The 18,906-nt window shown below is 36.1% G+C and overlaps 1 non-coding gene and 1 pseudogene across 1 annotated transcript; one reads left to right on the forward strand and one right to left on the reverse strand.

Annotated features, from left to right (window-relative positions):
• Positions 1-1,170: 1,170 nt before the first annotated feature.
• LOC140989095 (small nucleolar RNA R71) lies at positions 1,171-1,279 on the reverse strand. The gene has a single exon (XR_012177439.1). It is a non-coding gene; the product is annotated as a small nucleolar RNA R71 (small nucleolar RNA).
• A 58-nt stretch (positions 1,280-1,337) lies between these two features.
• Positions 1,338-6,721, forward strand: LOC140988332 (uncharacterized; annotated as a pseudogene).
• Positions 6,722-18,906: the final 12,185 nt, after the last annotated feature.

Raw genomic sequence — 18,906 nt, forward strand, 5'->3', positions numbered from 1 at the left:
TTGGAACCATTTAAATGTTAGTTTGGTTTTACCAACCATTTAACTTGGATTCCTTGATTTATTATATATGAATATATCATAGTATTAATTTATTGGTACCATTTAAATGTTTGTTTGGTTTTACCAACCATTTAAAGTGGGAACCTTGATTTAGTGTTTACAAATATATATAGCACAATAAATACTTGACCACATTTATAAGTTTTGGTATATATTATATACTTATAAGATAATAATTTATAACATAATATAAATATGATTATTTAATATATTGGAACCATTTTATTAAGTGGATTTCAATATTGTTCGTTAATGTTAACTTTATTAAAATACCAAGAGTGGATCCTTTAATCTCAACTACTTAAATTAAAATTTGAACAATTAAAATTTACCCATTAAAGATTCAAACAATTAAAATTAAAAAGAAACAAAAACAAAAACAAAACAAAAAGACATTGTAGTGGACTTGTAATTACCTTAGCTTCCCTGTGGATACGATATCGGACTCACCGAATTATACTACTTGTGGACAACCTGCTCTTGGGAGTGCAACAGTTAAAGTGACAACAAGTTTTTGGCGCCGTTGCCGGGGAAGTATAATTTAATTTCAATTCTATTTAATTTTATTTATAGTTTATTTTTCTTTATTTGAATTTTTATTGCTTTTGTGTGTTTTTATTTTTTGCATGAGCATTTGGTCACGTACACTTAGTGGTCGACTCATTCGAAATAACCCTTTATTTTTACAAAACATGGAAGACGAACCCATCCAAGAAAATGAAGATGAAATTCAATCTCAACATGATCATAATAGACGAAGAACACTTAGAGATCACATGAATCCTACACGTACTAGTGCACCTTCATGTCTAGTTTTTCCCCCCGATGCATCTCATTTCCATTTTAAACCTGATATTATCCAACTTTTACCCAATTTTCATGGCTTAGATTCTGAAAATCCATACATGCATTTACGAGAGTTTGAAGAAGTGTGCAACACATATAATGATCTAAATTGTAGCATGAACACCATTCGACTTAAGATTTTTCCTTTTTCTTTAAAAGATAAAGCTAAAACTTGGATACAAAATCATAGATCGGGATCCATTCGAACTTGGGATGAATTGCAACAACAATTTTTGAAAAAGTTTTTTCCATCTCATAGAACAAATTCTTTCAAAAGGCAAATCATCACTTTCACTCAAAAACAAGGAGAAACTTTTTATCAGTGATGGGATAGATATAAAGAATTGCTTAATCTTTGTCCACATCATGGTTTTGAATTTTGGAGAGTTGTTTCTCAATTTTATGAAGGCTTAACACCTAAAGATAGGCAAATGGTTGAATTTATGTGTAATGGAACATTTGAAGATAAAGATCCAAATGAGGCAATTGAGTATCTCGATTCATTAGCTGAAAATGCTCAAAATTGGGACACTATAGGTACAATCGAACCATCAAACAAGATTCAATCTCCTACATCTGGTGGAGGTATGTACACTCTCAAAGATGAACATGATCTTCAAGCTATATTTACCTCTTTGGCAAGAAAAGTTGAGGCACTTGAATTGAAAAAGAATGGTCAATTAAAATCTGTTCAAGAAATTGCATGTCACATCTCTGATACAAGTGATCATTCTACAAAAGATTGTCCCACTTTGCCTTCTCTTAAAGAATGTCTCCATGAACAAGCCCAATGTTTTAAACAATCTCAAAAGGCCAAATTTTGAACCATTTTCTCAAAGTTACAATCCAGGTTGGCGAAATCATCCAAATTTTAGTTGGAAGAATGATAATGCTGCACAATTTTCACAACCACATTTCCAAAATCAACAAAATTTTCAAAATTATGCACCTTATGTTCCTCCACCTAAAAGGAATTTGGAAGATATATTGAATTCTTTCATTGCAAAGCAAGAGTCTATCAATACTCAAACTGCTCAAACCACGACAGATTTGAAAGATACTCTTGCTAAATTTGCATCTCCACTTAATGTTCATGAAAAAAGTAAATTTCCTTCACAACCTCTGCCTAATCCCAAGGATCATCATTCACAAACTGCTACTTCTGGAACTCAACCAATGGATCAGGTAAAATCTGTTATTACCCTTCGAAGTGGAAAGGTTGTGGAAAAATCCATTCTTGAACCTTGTGAAGATGATGATAAATCAACTCCAAATGGTAAGGAAGTGGAACCCATAACTTGCGAAGAGGAGGTTCAACAGACAATGTCACCACCATTCCCTCATGCATTGAAAAATATAAAAAAAATCAAATTTGAATTCTGATATATATGATATTTTTAAACTAGTAAAAGTTAATATTCCTTTATTAGATGCAATAAAATAGGTACCACCATATGCCAAATTTTTGAAAGACTTGTGCACTGTGAAAAGAAAATTGAATGTGAAAAAGAAAGCATTTTTAGCCGAACAAGTAAGTGCAATCATTCAAAATAATAATTCTTTGAAATACAAATACCCTGGTTGTCCTAATATTTCTTGTATTATTGGAGAACGAAAGATTAAAAAAGCCTTTCTTGACCTTGGAGCTAGTGTGAATTTACTTCCATATTCAGTTTATCAAGAACTCAATCTAGGCGAGTTAAAACCTACTTCGGTAACACTTTTACTTGCTGATAGATCTGTTAAAGTGCCAAGTGGTATGGTAGAAGACGTGTTGGTCCAAGTTGATAACTTTGTATATCCTATCGATTTCATAGTTTTAGATACACAACCTATCGAAGCTTGTAATGCAATTCCTATAATTTTAGGTCGTCCATTTTTAGCAACTTCTAATGCTCTTATAAATTGCAGGAATGGAATAATGAAGTTGTCATTTGGTAACATGACCTTGGAGCTTAATGTGTTTAATCTTTGTAAGCAACCACATGACAAAGGAGATGAAAGTGAAGATGAAAATCTTATTGAAACTCTTGTGGAAGAAAACATTCAAGAAGGGAGTACTCGTGATCAATTAGATATTTGTTCAATTGAAACTGTTAAAGAAAATATTGAAATTGATCTTGATGATTTTATCAGGTATCACTCGTTACCAGGATCAGAGAAAGAATTTGATGCAAAATATGAGAACAAAGACGAACCACCCATATTGGAGTTAAAACCCTTGCCAGAAGAATTGAAGTATGCATTTCTTGGAGAAGATGAAACATATCCGGTGGTAATTTCTTCCAAACTAGCAAGTGATGAAGAAGGTAAATTAGTTGATATGCTTAAAAGACATAAAAATGCAATTGGTTGGACACTAAAAGATCTCAAGGGCATTAATCCACTAATTTGCACTCACAAAATTCACTTAGAAGAAAATGCAAAAACATCTCAACAACCACAAAGGAGATTAAATCCACACATGAAAGATGTTGTGAAAACTGAAGTTCTCAAACTACTTGATGTTGGGATTATCTACCCTATTTCTGATAGTAAGTGGGTAAGCCCAACACAAGTAGTTCCGAAAAAATCTGGCATCACAGTGATAAAAAATGAAAAAGGTGAATTGTTAACAAGTCGAGTCCCATCTAGTTGGCGGATGTGTATTGATTATAGAAAATTAAATGACGCCACTAGAAAAGATCATTTTCCATTACCATTTTTGGATCAAATTTTAGAAAGAGTAGCAGGTCATCCATACTACTGTTTTCTTGATGGATATTCAGGTTATTATCAAATTCCCATTGCACTCGAAGATCAAGATAAAACTACATTCACATGTCCTTTTGGAACATTTGCATTTAGAAGGATGCCATTTGGATTATGCAATGCCCCAGCAACATTTCAAAGATGTATGCTAAGCATTTTTTGCGACATGGTTGAAAATTGTTTGGAAATTTTCATGGATGATTTAACTGTCTTTGGGAATACATTTGATAATTGTCTTGAAAATTTGGAAAAAGTTTTAAAAAGATGCGAGGAAAAAGGTCTTATTTTAAATTGGGAAAAATGTCATTACATGATTACTTCTGGAATTGTTTTGGGACATGTCGTGTCATCTCATGGAATTGAAGTTGATAAAGCAAAAGTTGATGTCATTGCCAATTTACCCCCTCCAAAAACCATTAAAGAAATTCGCTCATTTTTGGGACATGCTGGATTTTATAGGAGGTTTATAAAGGACTTTAGTTTAATCTCTAAACCCATTTGTAACCTCTTAACAAAAGACAGTGCATTTGAGTGGACTCAAGAATGTCAAAATGCTTTTGATAAAATCATTCGACATTTAACATCAGCTCCTATCATGCAACCTCCTGATTGGTCTTTACCATTTGAAATCATGTGCGATGCGAGTGATTATGCAGTCGGTGCAGTATTGGGTCAAAGAAGAAACGGTAAGCCTTATGTGATATATTATGCAAGTAGAACTTTAAACAATGCTCAAATGAATTACTCCACAACTGAAAAAGAACTACTTGCTGTAATATTTGCATTAGATAAATTTCGTTCTTATTTGATTGGATCAACAACTATCGTGTTTACTGATCATTCTGCTATTAGATATTTGTTGACCAAACAGGATGCAAAGCCACGACTGATACGATGGATTTTGTTGCTCCAAGAATTTGACATTGTGATCAAAGATAAAAAAGGAACCGAGAATGTCGTAGCCGATCATTTATCGAGACTAGTAACAGGATCATCTTGTGAAATGACACCAATTAACGATAATTTTCCTGATGAACATCTATTTTCAGTTACTACTACACCTTGGTTTGCTAACATAGTAAATTTTCTTGTGACAGGAAAAATGCCACCGCAATGGAGTTCTCAAGATAAAAGAAAATTTTTGAATGAGGTAAAAAACTTTTATTGGGATGATCCGTATCTGTTCAAGTATTGTCCGGATCAAATTTTTCGACGTTGCATACCCGACAATGAGGTAAGTAGTGTCATTAAATTTTGTCATTCAGAAGCATGCGGAGGACATTTTTCTTCAAAGAAAACAGCTGCAAAAATCTTGCAGTGTGGATTTTATTGGCCCACTTTGTTTAAAGACACCCACGAAATCTGCAAGATCTGTGAAAATTGTCAAAAATTGGGTGCGATTTCAAAAAGAAACATGATGCCTTTGAATCCTATTATTGAAATTGAAATCTTTGATTGTTGGGGAATAGATTTTATGGGACCTTTTCCACCGTCGTTTGGATACTTGTATATTTTAGTTGCAGTTGATTATGTTTCCAAATGGATAGAGGCAATTCCATGTCGAACAAATGATCATAAAATCGTCATCAAATTTTTAAAAGAAAATATTTTTAGTAGATTTGGAATTCCTCGAGCCATGATAAGTGATGGGGGAACTCACTTTGTTAATAAACCATTTGCTTCATTAATGAAAAAATATGGTATTACTCACAAAGTAACTACTCCTTATCATCCTCAAACAAATGGACAAGTTGAATTAGCTAATAGGGAGATAAAGCAAATTTTGGAAAAAACTGTTAACTCAAATAGAAAAGATTGGTCTCTGCGACTTAATGATGCACTTTGGGCATATCGAACAGCTTTTAAAACATCATTGAATATGTCTCCCTATAGGTTGGTTTATGGAAAACATTGTCATTTGCCTGTGGAATTGGAACATAAAGCTTATTGGGCGATCAAAACTTTAAATTCAAGCATGGATGATGCCAACAAATTGCGTAAATTGCAACTTAATGAACTTGATGAACTCAGAAATGACGCGTATGAGAATTCAAGGATTTATAAAGCAAAAATCAAATCATTTCATGATAAAACAATTCTTAGAAAATCTTTTGAGATTGGTAAAAAAGTTTTGCTTTATAATTCTCGACTTCACATATTCCCAGGAAAATTACGATCAAGATGGACAGGCCCATATGTTGTAAAGCATGTGTATACTTATGGAGCTGTGGATATTGAAAATCCTAAAAATGGTGATGTTTTTAAAGTAAATGGACAAAGGCTTAAACCATTTTTAGAAAATGAAATTTTTCAAGAAGAGTTTATTTCCCTTTCCGATCCTTGATTTTTTTTGTGTTGCATTTAATTTTGTTTGTTTTTATTTCAGGTTTCCTTAATCTTTTTATTTTCCCGGTTAAATGGCGGATAACGGTACTCCGTGACTCTCATAGTCGGTTTAATCAGTTTCCCATAATTGCTGATACAAAAAAAAAAAAAAATCATTTCTTTTCTTTTCAAAATGGATGAAATTCTCTCAAAAATTTGTAAATATTTTCCCTCTGTTTCTGAAAATGTTCTAAGAAAAATTTATGCAGGAAGGTGTGAAAGATTGAGATTGCTAATGCAAAAAGGAATTCCAGAAGATATTCGTCTTGTAATAGAAGCTAAGGTCCGATTAGGAGGAGAAGTTCCACAATCATTGCTCATTCGGTATTTGCCTGGATTAGGAAAAAGCACTTATGCGAAAAAACGAAGGGCCAAAAGTTTAGGGGTTTGTCATAAGTGTGCAAGATGGACTTGTGACAAACGATGCAGATCTTTGGGATGTGTTTCCAATAACAGAGAAGATAAAATTGGTTTCATTAAGAATGGGCTGAGTAAGGAGTCTTTAGATAACATCTTATTGACTCTTGAGACGCATTCTAGTGGACATGTGCATATTGAACTTCTCCGTTTATGGAAACAATTCCAAGATGAGCGTCATAGTCTTGGGAATCCGACTAAAAAAGACCCTGTTTGCCAATTTATAAGAAAATTGGATGGGAAGCATATCCTCGACTCATAGAAGGCGTTGAAGCCGTTTCTGGACGTAAAACCAGAGGAAAATTGTGAGCCACAATCACACTACTGTTTACATGCATGTGTGTCATTATTGTTTTTACTGTTTATTCTGTTTACAACTGTGACCCATAGTTTTGTCCTGATAACATATTACCCCTATAAAATCTCTCATCTTTCTCTCTATTTTCGCAGAAAAAAAAAGAAGAAAGTAAAAAAACATGGCTGGAACCTCTGCACAATCATTGAAAAATATTTGTGTATTTTGTGGGTCGAGTCCTGGAAAAAATGAAGTGTTTGTAGAAGCAGCGAATAATCTTGGAAAGATATTGGCTGAGAGAAAAATTCACTTGGTATATGGGGGAGGTAATATTGGGTTAATGGGATCTGTTTCAACATCTGCTCATCTTGGAGGTAGTCAGGTTTTGGGTATTATTCCTACAGCTTTAGCTGAAGGAAATATTACAGGTGTTACGATTGGTGAGGAATTAAAAGTTTCTTCTATGTATGAAAGAATCACAAAAATGATTGAAAATTCTGATGCTTTTATCGCACTACCAGGTGGTTTTGGTACATTAGAAGAAATTTTTCACACTGTTTCTTGGGCACAACTTAATATCCATAATAAACCTGTGGGCTTGTTGAATATCAATAATTATTATGACAGTTTGTTGACATTTCTTGATAAAGCTGTGGAACAGAATTTCATTTCAGAAAATTCACGAAGGATGCTCATCTCTGCTTCGACTGCCGACCAATTAATTGATGATTTGGAAGCTTTTGTTCATAAACCTGATCCGATGATAGCAAAGATCAATTGGTCGCAATCAAGCAGTAAGAAAAGAAAGTTGGATCATTGATTCAAAAGTCGTGGATTGGTTTGCGTTTGTTTCAGTTTGTTATCTTCAATAAAATTCAAGGTGATATCTCTTTCATTATGTACTCTTTATTAATAGTTATTTTGACATTAGAGATAATGTCATATTCTGTTTGGGGGGAGAACAAATTTATAAAAAAAATAATAAAAAATTTCAAAATTTTTTTTAAAAAAATATATATTTAAAAAAATATATTATTTTAAAATAAAACCATGTTTATTGTTTGTATCTTAGTAATTTTTGCAAAAATATCATACATTACATGTTTGAAAGGTTTAAATTAGAACATGTATTAATCTATTTAAGGATGTTTAAATTTTTATTTGAAAAAATGTCAATTTTAATATTCTGATCAATATAAAAATATGATTTATGAAATCTTTTTTAGTGATTAACCATTGTGATAAAATCAGGTATTAAAGTATATGGCCCAAGATATACCTTATAAGAGTGCCTAAAATTTTAAACTCACACATATTTTGTGAGTGAGTGGAGAGGACTGAGAAAACAGCTTTCGAGCCTTTATTGATCATGAGAGAGACTATCTATTGTTTAGATCTTGAGTTCTTATTTTGAAAAAAAAATGATATTTCCTGAAGAAAAAAAAAGAGAAAAAAAAACAAAAAGAAAGATGTTGAAGATCTATGTAATTTTTAAGTTATATGCTACGACCCATTTATCTCTACTCAAAAAAAAAAAAAAAAGAAAGAGAGAAATTTATTGTACAAATTAAATAAATATGTGGTCAAGAAGCATAAACTTAGTCTGATTCCATGATGTAATGAAAAAAAAAGATCAGGAAAAAATATATAATAAGAACAACTAGATTTTGAATCAATGGATTTTCTATCTTTTGATTAGTTTGGCTCGTTTGTCTGTCTGCATTCTGTAAACCATTTTTCTGAGCATTTATCTGTATTCCAACTCCATGAGAGAAATCGTTGCCATAAATTGAAACATTTATTAACCTGTGAGGATATGGAGTTGAGACTCTTACTAGGAATTTCTGAAGGCCGTGTACATTTAACTACCTGAAATAAGCTTTGAATTGATCATCTCAAATTATTTCATAAATTATAATTATGATGATCTTGATATAACTTTGACAGTTTTCAAATTTAATTTAAACACTTAGATAGTTTTGATTACATTTCTATTTAAATTAATCAATATGTTTTGTATTGCTATTAACGCTTAAATTGCTAGGGACTAGCAATAAGCTGGTTGGGAGGTGTGATAAACATAAAAATTGTACATTAATTAAATGTTTTATAATATAAATATATAGTTTTTGTTTTATTAAATGTTTAAATATTATATGTTTTATAATAAATTGTATAAAATATAAGTTGTTGTGTAATTACAAGTTTTTACTATTTTTTACAGGTTCGATAAAACAAGAATAAACTTGGCGTTGCAAATGGGATTAAGATGATTCTTGGACCTGTAGAAAGTTGATTATAATATCTACAATATTGTTGACAAGCATGAGATAAAAATCCTCTCACAATTGGGATCAAATTAAGCAACAAATAAAGTTACCAAAGGAGTGGCAGTTTTACCATGCTCTAGTATTTTGACCATATCTCTCAAATTACTTGGTCAAATGGTTTGAAAAAAATACCACAACTAGACAACTCAATTATCCACATGTTTCTTTTTATGTGAAGAAGCAAATTCGGAGAAGAAGATTTTCAAAAGTGATGTGTAATATAATATAATATCTTGGAACACCAATGAAGACTTATGTGTAAAAAAATAATATTTTATTTGTGGTTGTCTCCCCAAATTTGGCTATAAATAGGGGTGCATTGTAATGTATTGAGATATCCCTCATTCTATGAACAAACCTTTGAGTTCATAATATTTCTCTCTATATTTTTCCTTTATTTCTTCATTTAAATACAATTAGCATGTTAATTTCATATTCAAAGTTTTACACTTTGAATAATGAATAGCTAACTTCCTAAAGTTGAGATGATAAGGTGAAACTCTTGGCATGATAATAAGGTTATTAAAAGGTAAGAATCTATGTTTTATATTATTTAATCATTATTTATTGTTTATGTTATATTTATTTCTTTAAGCATTTTTATACCCTACTTATAAGTGGGAGTTTTGATTTATTGTTGCTATATGTTACACTAAATTCTTGGAACCATTTAAATGTTAGTTTGGTTTTACCAACCATTTAACTTGGATTCCTTGATTTATTATATATGAATATATCATAGTATTAATTTATTGGTACCATTTAAATGTTTGTTTGGTTTTACCAACCATTTAAAGTGGGAACCTTGATTTAGTGTTTACAAATATATATAGCACAATAAATACTTGACCACATTTATAAGTTTTGGTATATATTATATACTTATAAGATAATAATTTATAACATAATATAAATATGATTATTTAATATATTGGAACCATTTTATTAAGAATATTGTTCGTTAATGTTAACTTTATTAAAATACCAAGAGTGGATCCTTTAATCTCAACTACTTAAATTAAAATTTGAACAATTAAAATTTACCCATTAAAGATTCAAACAATTAAAATTAAAAAGAAACAAAAACAAAAACAAAACAAAAAGACATTGTAGTGGACTTGTAATTACCTTAGCTTCCCTGTGGATACGATATCGGACTCACCGAATTATACTACTTGTGGACAACCTGCTCTTGGGAGTGCAACAATCAAAGTGACAAAACTAACTGAAGAATAACCTAGAAATATTCCCTCTGCAAATTTAGCATCAAAGGTTTTTAAAAGATTTTTACCATTATCAAGAATAAAATATCTGCAGCCTAATATTTTTGTAGTATCCGAAAAACCAATATGCGTATATATGTGCATAATTTTTATTATTTAATTTTAAATGGTTATTATTTTAAGAAATTGTTGATTTAATTGCATTTAAATCATTTACTTAATTTTTAAGTATTTTTAAATCGCGTATTTCAAATTTTAGCGTTTTAGATATATACGCGAGACTGGACCGGAGATAGGAAATCGGAGATGAATTTTATGATCCAAAAATATTCCTAAATTTATTCCAAGCTAATAAATAATTTATTTTAATGAAATCAAGTGGATTTAAGTCTACTTTAATTAAATAATCACCAATTTAATTGTAGGCTACTTAATTCATCAAGATTATGCTTAATTAACCTTTTAATCAAGCTTATCTAACATAGGATTCTACTTAGAAAAACTTAAACAAATCCTACACCAATTTGGGAAGACAAGTCTCGGTCATCTCCACTCCACACAATCCCAACTTGACACCATTTAACTCCCCCAACAAGAAAACAAAGGCCACCCATTCATCATGCATGTTCCCCTCCCAACTTGGCATCATTTACTCGCCCATGCACCACCTTATTTGACCACAACCCTTCACCACCTTCTTCATTCTCCCTAGCACAAAAATTAGGAGATTTTGCAGCTCCCATTCTTGGCCAATACAACAACAATAGCAAGGTGTCTTCATTTCCGTTGCCGTGTCTCCCGATCCGACCTATTGTGTTGTTTATTGTAAAAACAACTTAAGGCATGTCTATATTATTTCTTTGCTCTTCAATCAAGTTATATATCTATTTTTAAACCATTACATGTGCTTGATCTATGACAAAACCGAAATCATATCAAGAACTTTCGAAAAACATTGTGCAGATTTTTCGATTCTTCACTTGTGCACCTCACGGTATTGATGTTTTTTGTGGTTTCAGGGTTGGCTCGATTTCCAGGGGCTCAAGGCTGCTTATAGACATGATATAGGGTGTGCTTGGAAGGTGTTAGTCTATTGGTTAAAGCCCTTCCCCCCTAGCAACACGAATGGACAACAACTCGTCCATGGTGCATTTTGTGTCTCAAAATTCTGGTTTTCGGTTTGTACAGGGAGGTTCGAATCTTGGTTGGCTTTTGGGCCTGTAACCATGGTTAGAATCCCTCCTTGACATGTCTAGGACGTGACCAAGATGCCCTTTCATGGCTTGGTTCATGTCCCCATCGATTTTTAAAACATACAAAGAACAGCGCCCCTTTGGTTTTAAAATTCTGGTATTGTTGAGTGTGTTGAGTTTTTGTTTTGGGTTGTTAGGTGGGTTGTGGTTGGCTTCTAGCCCTTAGCCATGACTCATATAACACCTTAGCATGTCTAGCATGGACCATGGTTAACTTCGTAACCATTGGATCCTTTATTTGACAGCAAGCGATCCAAACAATCGCATGGTATAGAATTTTCTTGTGTTCTCGGTTTGAGCTTTGTGTTGTCCTAGGTGTTTGGGTGGATCTTGGTTGGCTTCTAGCCCTTAGCCATGGTTCACACAATACCTCATGATATTTAGATAATTCCATGGTCGATCATATGGCCACTGGAATGATACATGACAGCAAGAACAAGCAACACTCCCCGCGGTATAGCATATGTGTTCTCGGGTGAAGCTTTGGATTGTTTTGGGTATCCTTAGAATGTTGGTAAGAGGCTCTGGTTGGTGGTTCAAGCCCCCAATGTCCAAAGCCTTGAAAACGAAGCCAAGGAATCACAGCAGCCGCTGCTGCATTTTCTGGACAGCAGCTTTGAGCTTCGGTTCAGAGGGCTGTTTCGAGTTCTTGGTTGGCTTTTAGTCTATGGCCTTGGATTGGACAGTACCTCAATGAGTTAGAAAGGTCATGTTTTTGGCCGTTTGTGATTTGGTTAAGTTTAGAGGTCGTACGCGAATTTACGGTGCTATGTGCCAAAGTAACTCTCGAAAGAGCGTTTCACGATTTTTGACCTCCATTCACATTTTTCGTGTATTACAGCCCTAGGGTTATGTTTTCCAGTATTTTAGGTGTATTTTAATCATGACTAAATGATGGTTCGATGTTGGTACGGAGTCATGGTTATATACTAAGTTTGTTGGGCGTAATTGTCTCATTTTTAGTACGATTATGAAGTGTTGATCAAGTTGAGATTATTTGCATGTGTCTCATTTTAGAATTAGGTCGCAGCGAGCCTTGGAACGATCCAACTCAATTGGTAAATTAAAACAGGATAATAATTATATTACGTGCATAAAATTAGAAAATGTTTATTTTTTAGATATATGCGATATGTCTTGTGGCCACCTTACGCTTATGGGATTGCTTCACCCGGTGACTTACGACCGGTTTACGATTATGTATGGTACGGATATCCAGTCCAAGGGCTGTGATGATCTCTACCGCCCAGTATACTGTGGTTTAGTCTGATCAGACGTGCATGTTATGTTATGGGCCACTTGCGTATAACATTATCTCTACAGAAAAAAAAATTACGATATAATATGTTATGACAGAGCTCTATCGAGCAAAGTTTTTACATATGATTTTCAGATATGCACGTATTTATAATTACTCATGATACGATTTTCACGTTACGCTTTACGATACGATATTTTCACGATATATGCATGCTGGGTCTTTAGACTCACTAGACTTGATTGATGTAGGTACTGATGATGCAGAGGCTGAGGGCGGGGACCAGTGAGTTAGCTCGGATCGGCGGTAGTACGAACCCGAGGACCTCACATTTAGTTATTCAGTTTTATGTTCAAACTCTTGTTATAACTTTTATATATTTTAATTTATTGTTTAAAACATTATTCAGTTTCCGCTGCTATGTTTATGCTAAACCGTTGGGTTATTTTACGAAAGTTTTTATACGTTGCAAGTTTATTTATTTAAAGAGAAAATTTTTAATAATTCCGCAAAATTATGAATACGAAAATACGGGCCGTTACAGTTGGTATCAGAGCGATGTTTCTTGTAAAGGGTTGTACTTACTACTGATCTCGAGAAGCTCACGAAGTCACGTCTTCAGTCTGTAAGTCCTAATTTCACGTATTACATTTTTTGAGCATGAAAGTTTACCAGCATGTTCTCATGAAATATTTTATCAGCATGTTCTCATGAAAAATATTTTTATGTTAAGATTATGTTTTTGCAAATATATATTTAAATTTCAAGAAAATAGTAGAAATATTGCATGTTGGTTACGTAAGGATTTTACATGGTACAGTATGCCTCCTAGACGAGTTATTGACCGCCCGAGGGGTGCTGAAAGCGAGGCTGATGAGACTCAGAACCGTTATGAGGATAGAGGTCCACCGCCACCTCCTCCACCACCTGATATGCATGCCCAGATGATGGTGGGTATGACTCAGTTCTTCACACAGTTCGCGGGGAACAATGCTGCAGCGGTGGCTAGGCCGCCTAGACCCGAGGCTATTTGTGAGCGGTTCATGAGGATGAACCCGAAGGAGTTCACTGGGACGTCTGATCCCATGGTTGCTGAGGGATGGATTAAGTCCCTAGAGGTTACTTTCAGATTTATGGAGCTGGAGGATGTTGACAGGGTCCGCTGTGCGACCTATCTCTTTGGAGGAGACGCCCGTCTATGGTGGGAGGGCGCATCTGTAGCTCTGGATCTAGCTACTATCAGTTGGAAGCGCTTTAGAGAGGTGTTCTTCTCTAAGTATTTTACTGATGTCATGCGTTCGAGGTTGACCAGGGAGTTTATGACCCTGAGACAGGGTGACATGACTGTTACGGAGTTTATCCGTAAGTTCGAGAGGGGTTGTCACTTTGTACCCCTAATCACGAACGACGAAGGTGCCAGACTTAGGCACTTCATGGATGGATTGCGGCCGATCTTGTGCCGTGATGTTAGGGTTGTTGGCCCTACGACATATGAGGTCGCTGTCTCTAGAGCTCTTACTGCACAGCAGGATCAGAGAGATATCGAGAATGACCGCCAGGGTAAGCGGCCATTTCAGGCGCCCCACCGCCCTCCTCAGCAGCAGTAGCATAAGAGGCCTTTCTATGGCCCATCGAGGAGCATAGGGCGGCGGCAGCAGCAGCAGGGACATGTGGTCCCGAGGATGCAGGAGTACCCGGTCTGTGCCAGGTGCACACGCCGTCATACCGGAACTTGCATGTATGGCTCTGGAAGTGTTTCAAGTGTGGCAGTATAGGCCATTTGCTAAAGGATTGTCCTCAGGGGACATTGCCTACTCAGGGCAGAGTGTTTGCACTCCATGCAGCGGAGGCGAACCCAGGGACTATGCTCTTGACAGGTATCTTAAATCTTTAAGTTTTTATTTGGGAAAATTTTAGCATATTTAATTCAGCATTTTGGGATTATCTGCTTTGAATTATTGGGTTATAAGATTTGAACTTAGAAATTGTGATAAGATTGCATGTTCTATTCGGGTTGTTTTGGGAATCTAAGTTAGAATAACTTTGACCTTTGCATGTCTATAGGATTAATTTTGGTAAATTATTGTATTTAGATAGATGTTCCAACCTTTCAGGAAGAATATTTATAGGCGGAGCTTCTACGAACGCCTTGATTGATTCAGGGGCCACTCATTCATTCATATCTGAGACCTTTGCGAATTCCATCAAGGTCATGACGTTTGGATTGGATGTGGCGTATTCTGTGGTTATTCCATCTGGCGCGGAGATGGGAGCGACTAGCGTAGTACGAGACATAGACCTCGAGCTTCATGGAAATCTTGTCTATGCGGATTTGATCGTGCTGCCAATGCCAGAGTTCGATATTATCCTTGGGATGGATTGGCTGCACAAGAACAGAGTACTTATTGATTTTCAGCGGAGATCTGTTCTAGTCCGACCGCTTGGAGGGGAGCAGTTCCTATTTGAGCCAGACCGGTATTTTAATTTGCCTATCATGATATCTTGTATTCAGGCTAGGAAGCTCATGCATAGGGGTTGTCGAGTATTTATTGCAACCATTATATCTGTTCCCGAGGTCTCCACCCAGTCAGTTGCAGATGTCCCAGTTGTCAGGGACTTTTAGACGTTTTTCCCGATGACGTCTCTGGTAGACCACCGGTTCGAGAGGTAGAGTTTTCGATCGATCTTATGCCAGGTACCGCGCCTATCTCTAAGGCGCCATACAGATTAGCACCGTCAGAGATGGTTGAGCTCAAGAAACAGATTCAGGAGCTTCTTGACAAAGAGTTTATTCGCCCGAGTTTCTCTCCATGAGGCGCACCTGTCTTATTCGTGAAGAAGAAAGACGGATCTATGAGGCTTTGCATTGACTACCAGGAGTTGAACAGGGTTACAGTAAAGAATAAATACCCACTTCCGAGGATCGAGGATTTGTTTGATCAATTGCAGGGAGCCTCAGTATTCTCCAAGATAGATCTGCGATCCGGATATCACAAGTTGAGGGTGAAAGACGCCAATATTTTTAAGACTGCTTTTAGGACTCGTTATGGGCACTTCGAGTTCCTTGTGATACCGTTCGGTTTGACGAATGCGCCGGCGATCTTCATGGATCTCATGAATCGTGCATTTCAGCCGTATCTTGATCAGTTCGTTATTGTATTCATAGACGACATTCTCGTCTACTCAAAGAGTCAAGAGGATCACAACAGGCATCTGACCGCAGTATTGCAGACGTTGCAGAGGCACAAGCTGTTCGCTAAGTTCAGCAAGTGCGAGTTCTGGTTGGAGAAAGTGGCGTTCCTAGGCCACATCATATCTATCAGTGACATTGAGGTAGACCCAACGAAGGTTGCGACCGTCAAAGATTGGGAGGTGCCACAGAGTGCATCAGAGATCCGTAGTTTCCTTGGTCTAGCAGGGTACTATCGAAAGTTTATTCAGGGTTTCTCCTCTATCGCAGTTCCACTCTCGTCATTGACTAAGAAGAATGCTAAGTACGTGTGGAGCGATGAGGGTCAGAAGAGCTTCGATTCTTTGAAGCAAGCTCTTATTTCAACGCCGATTTTGTCCATGCCTTCTGGGCCCGGAGATTTTGTATTGTATACCTATGCTTCGAAGCTCGGTCTAGGCACAGTGTTGATGCAGCATGGGAAAGTAATAGCGTATGCTTCTCGTCAGTTGAAGATCCACGAGAAGAACTACCCTACTCATGATCTTGAGTTAGCTGCTGTAGTATTTGCCTTGAAGATTTGGAGGCATTATCTATACGGAGAGAAGTGTCAGAACTTTACCAACCACAAGAGCCTCAAGTACTTCTTTACGCAGAAAGATTTGAATATGCGTCAGAGGCGTTGGTTGGAGTTAGTCAAGGATTATGACTGTGACATTAGCTACCATCCTGGTAAAGCTAATGTAGTAGCGGATGCTTTGAGCTGGAAAGTCGCAGTGATGGTTCATTTGACAGTTCAGAGACCTCTTCAGAGTGAGATTCAGAGGTTTGATCTAGAGATTTATACTCGAGGTAGAGTTCCCCGTCTATCTACCTTGACAATTCAGTCTTCTTTATTAGATCGTATTCGCAGCGGTCAGTCATCTGATGAGCAGTTGGCGAAGTGGAGGCAGAGAGATGAAGCGAAGGGCAGTGTTTTGTACACAGTGAGTGATGGCATTGTTCGTTATCGAGACAGGATGTGGGTTTCTATCAGCGATTCTATTCGAACAGACATATTAGTTGAGGCCCATATGTCTCCGTACTCTATTCATCCTGGGAGTACAAAGATGTACAAAGATTTGCAGATGTTATATTGGTGGCCCGGTATGAAGAGAGAGATCCGGAGATTTGTATCCGAGTGTTTGACTTGTCATCTTGTGAAAGCTGAACATCAGAGACCAGCCGGCTTACTCAAGCCACTTCCCATTCCCGAGTGGAAGTGGGAGAACATTAACATGGATTTCGTGGTTGGTTTACTGAATTCAGCTAGAGGTTCGAATGCTATATGGGTGATTGTTGATTGTCTTACCAAGTCAGCGTATTTCTTGCCCATTAAGACGACTTTTTCCATGATTCAGTATGCCGATTTATATATCCGTGAGATAGTCCGATTACACGGTATCCCAGTATCTATTGTTTCTGACAGAGATCCGAGATTCACTTCCTCATTTTGGAAGAGTATGCATTCAGCGATGGGTACGAAGTTGTTGTTTAGCACAGCTTTTCACACTCAGACAGATGGTCAATCAGAGAGAGTTATTCAGATCTTGGAGGTCTTCTCCGTGCTTGTGTCATCGATTTCTCAGGGAGCTGGGAATCGAAGTTGCCATTAGTGGAGTTTACCTATAACAACAACTTTCAGTCGTCTATAGGTATGGCTCCTTATGAAGCATTGTACGGAAGGAAGTGTAGATCGCCTATTCATTGGGATGAAGTAGGCGAGAGATCATAGTTAGGTCCAGAGATCATTCAGCAGACTGCTGATCTAGTAGTCGTAATCCGTGACAGGATGAGGACTGCTCAGAGTCGACAGAAGAGTTATGCCGACCGGAGGAGGAGAGATCTAGAGTTTGCCGTTGGCGACCATGTTTTCGTGAAGATAGCACCGATGAAGTGTGTCATGAGATTCGGAAAGAAGGGGAAGCTTAGTCCGAGGTTCATCAGACCATTTGAGATCCTCGACAGAGTTGGGACATTAGCAGATCGTGTTGCTCTTCCGCCGAATCTGGCTGGAGTACACAATGTGTTCCATGTGTCGATGTTGAGGAAGTATTTAGCGAACCCTTCTCATGTGTTGAACTTTGAGCCGTTGCAACATTCTCTGAACTTGTCTTATGAAGAGAGACCAGTGCAGATCTTAGACCGTAAGGAGAAGAAGCTTCGGAACAAGGTGATCAAATCAGTAAAGGTCAAGTGGCTTAATCATTCCGATGAGGATGCTACTTGGGAGTCAGAGTCAGAGATGCGGAGTCGCTTTCCAGATTTATTTGGTGAGTTCTAATTTCGAGGACGAAATGTTTTTTTAAGGGGGAGTGTTGTAGTATCCGAAAAACCAATATGCGTATATATGTGCATAATTTTTATTATTTAATTTTAAATGGTTATTATTTTAAAAAATTGTTGATTTAATTGCATTTAGATCATTTACGTAATTTTTAAGGATTTTTAAATCGCGTATTTCAAATTTTAGCTTTTTAGATATATACGCCAGACCGGACCAGAGATAGGAAATCGGAGATGAATTTTATGATCCAAAAATATTCCTAAATTTATTCCAAGCTAAGAAATAATTTATTTTAATGAAATCAAGTGGATTTAAGTCTACATTAATTAATTAATCACCAATTTAATTGTAGGCTTCTTAATTCATCAAGATTATGCTTAATTAACCTTTTAATCAAGCTTATCTAACATAGGATTCTACTTAGCAAAACTTAAACAAATCCTATACCAATTTGGGAAGACAAGTCTTGGTCATCTCCACTCCACACAATCCCAACTTGACACCATTTAACTCCCCCAACAAGAAAACAAAGGCCACCCATTCATCCTGCATGTTCCCCCCCCCCCAACTTGGCATCATTTACTCTCCCATCC

The sequence above is a fragment of the Primulina huaijiensis genome, chromosome 11, assembly GCF_012295235.1.
Source record: "Primulina huaijiensis isolate GDHJ02 chromosome 11, ASM1229523v2, whole genome shotgun sequence".
Classification (NCBI taxonomy): Eukaryota; Viridiplantae; Streptophyta; class Magnoliopsida; order Lamiales; family Gesneriaceae; genus Primulina; species Primulina huaijiensis.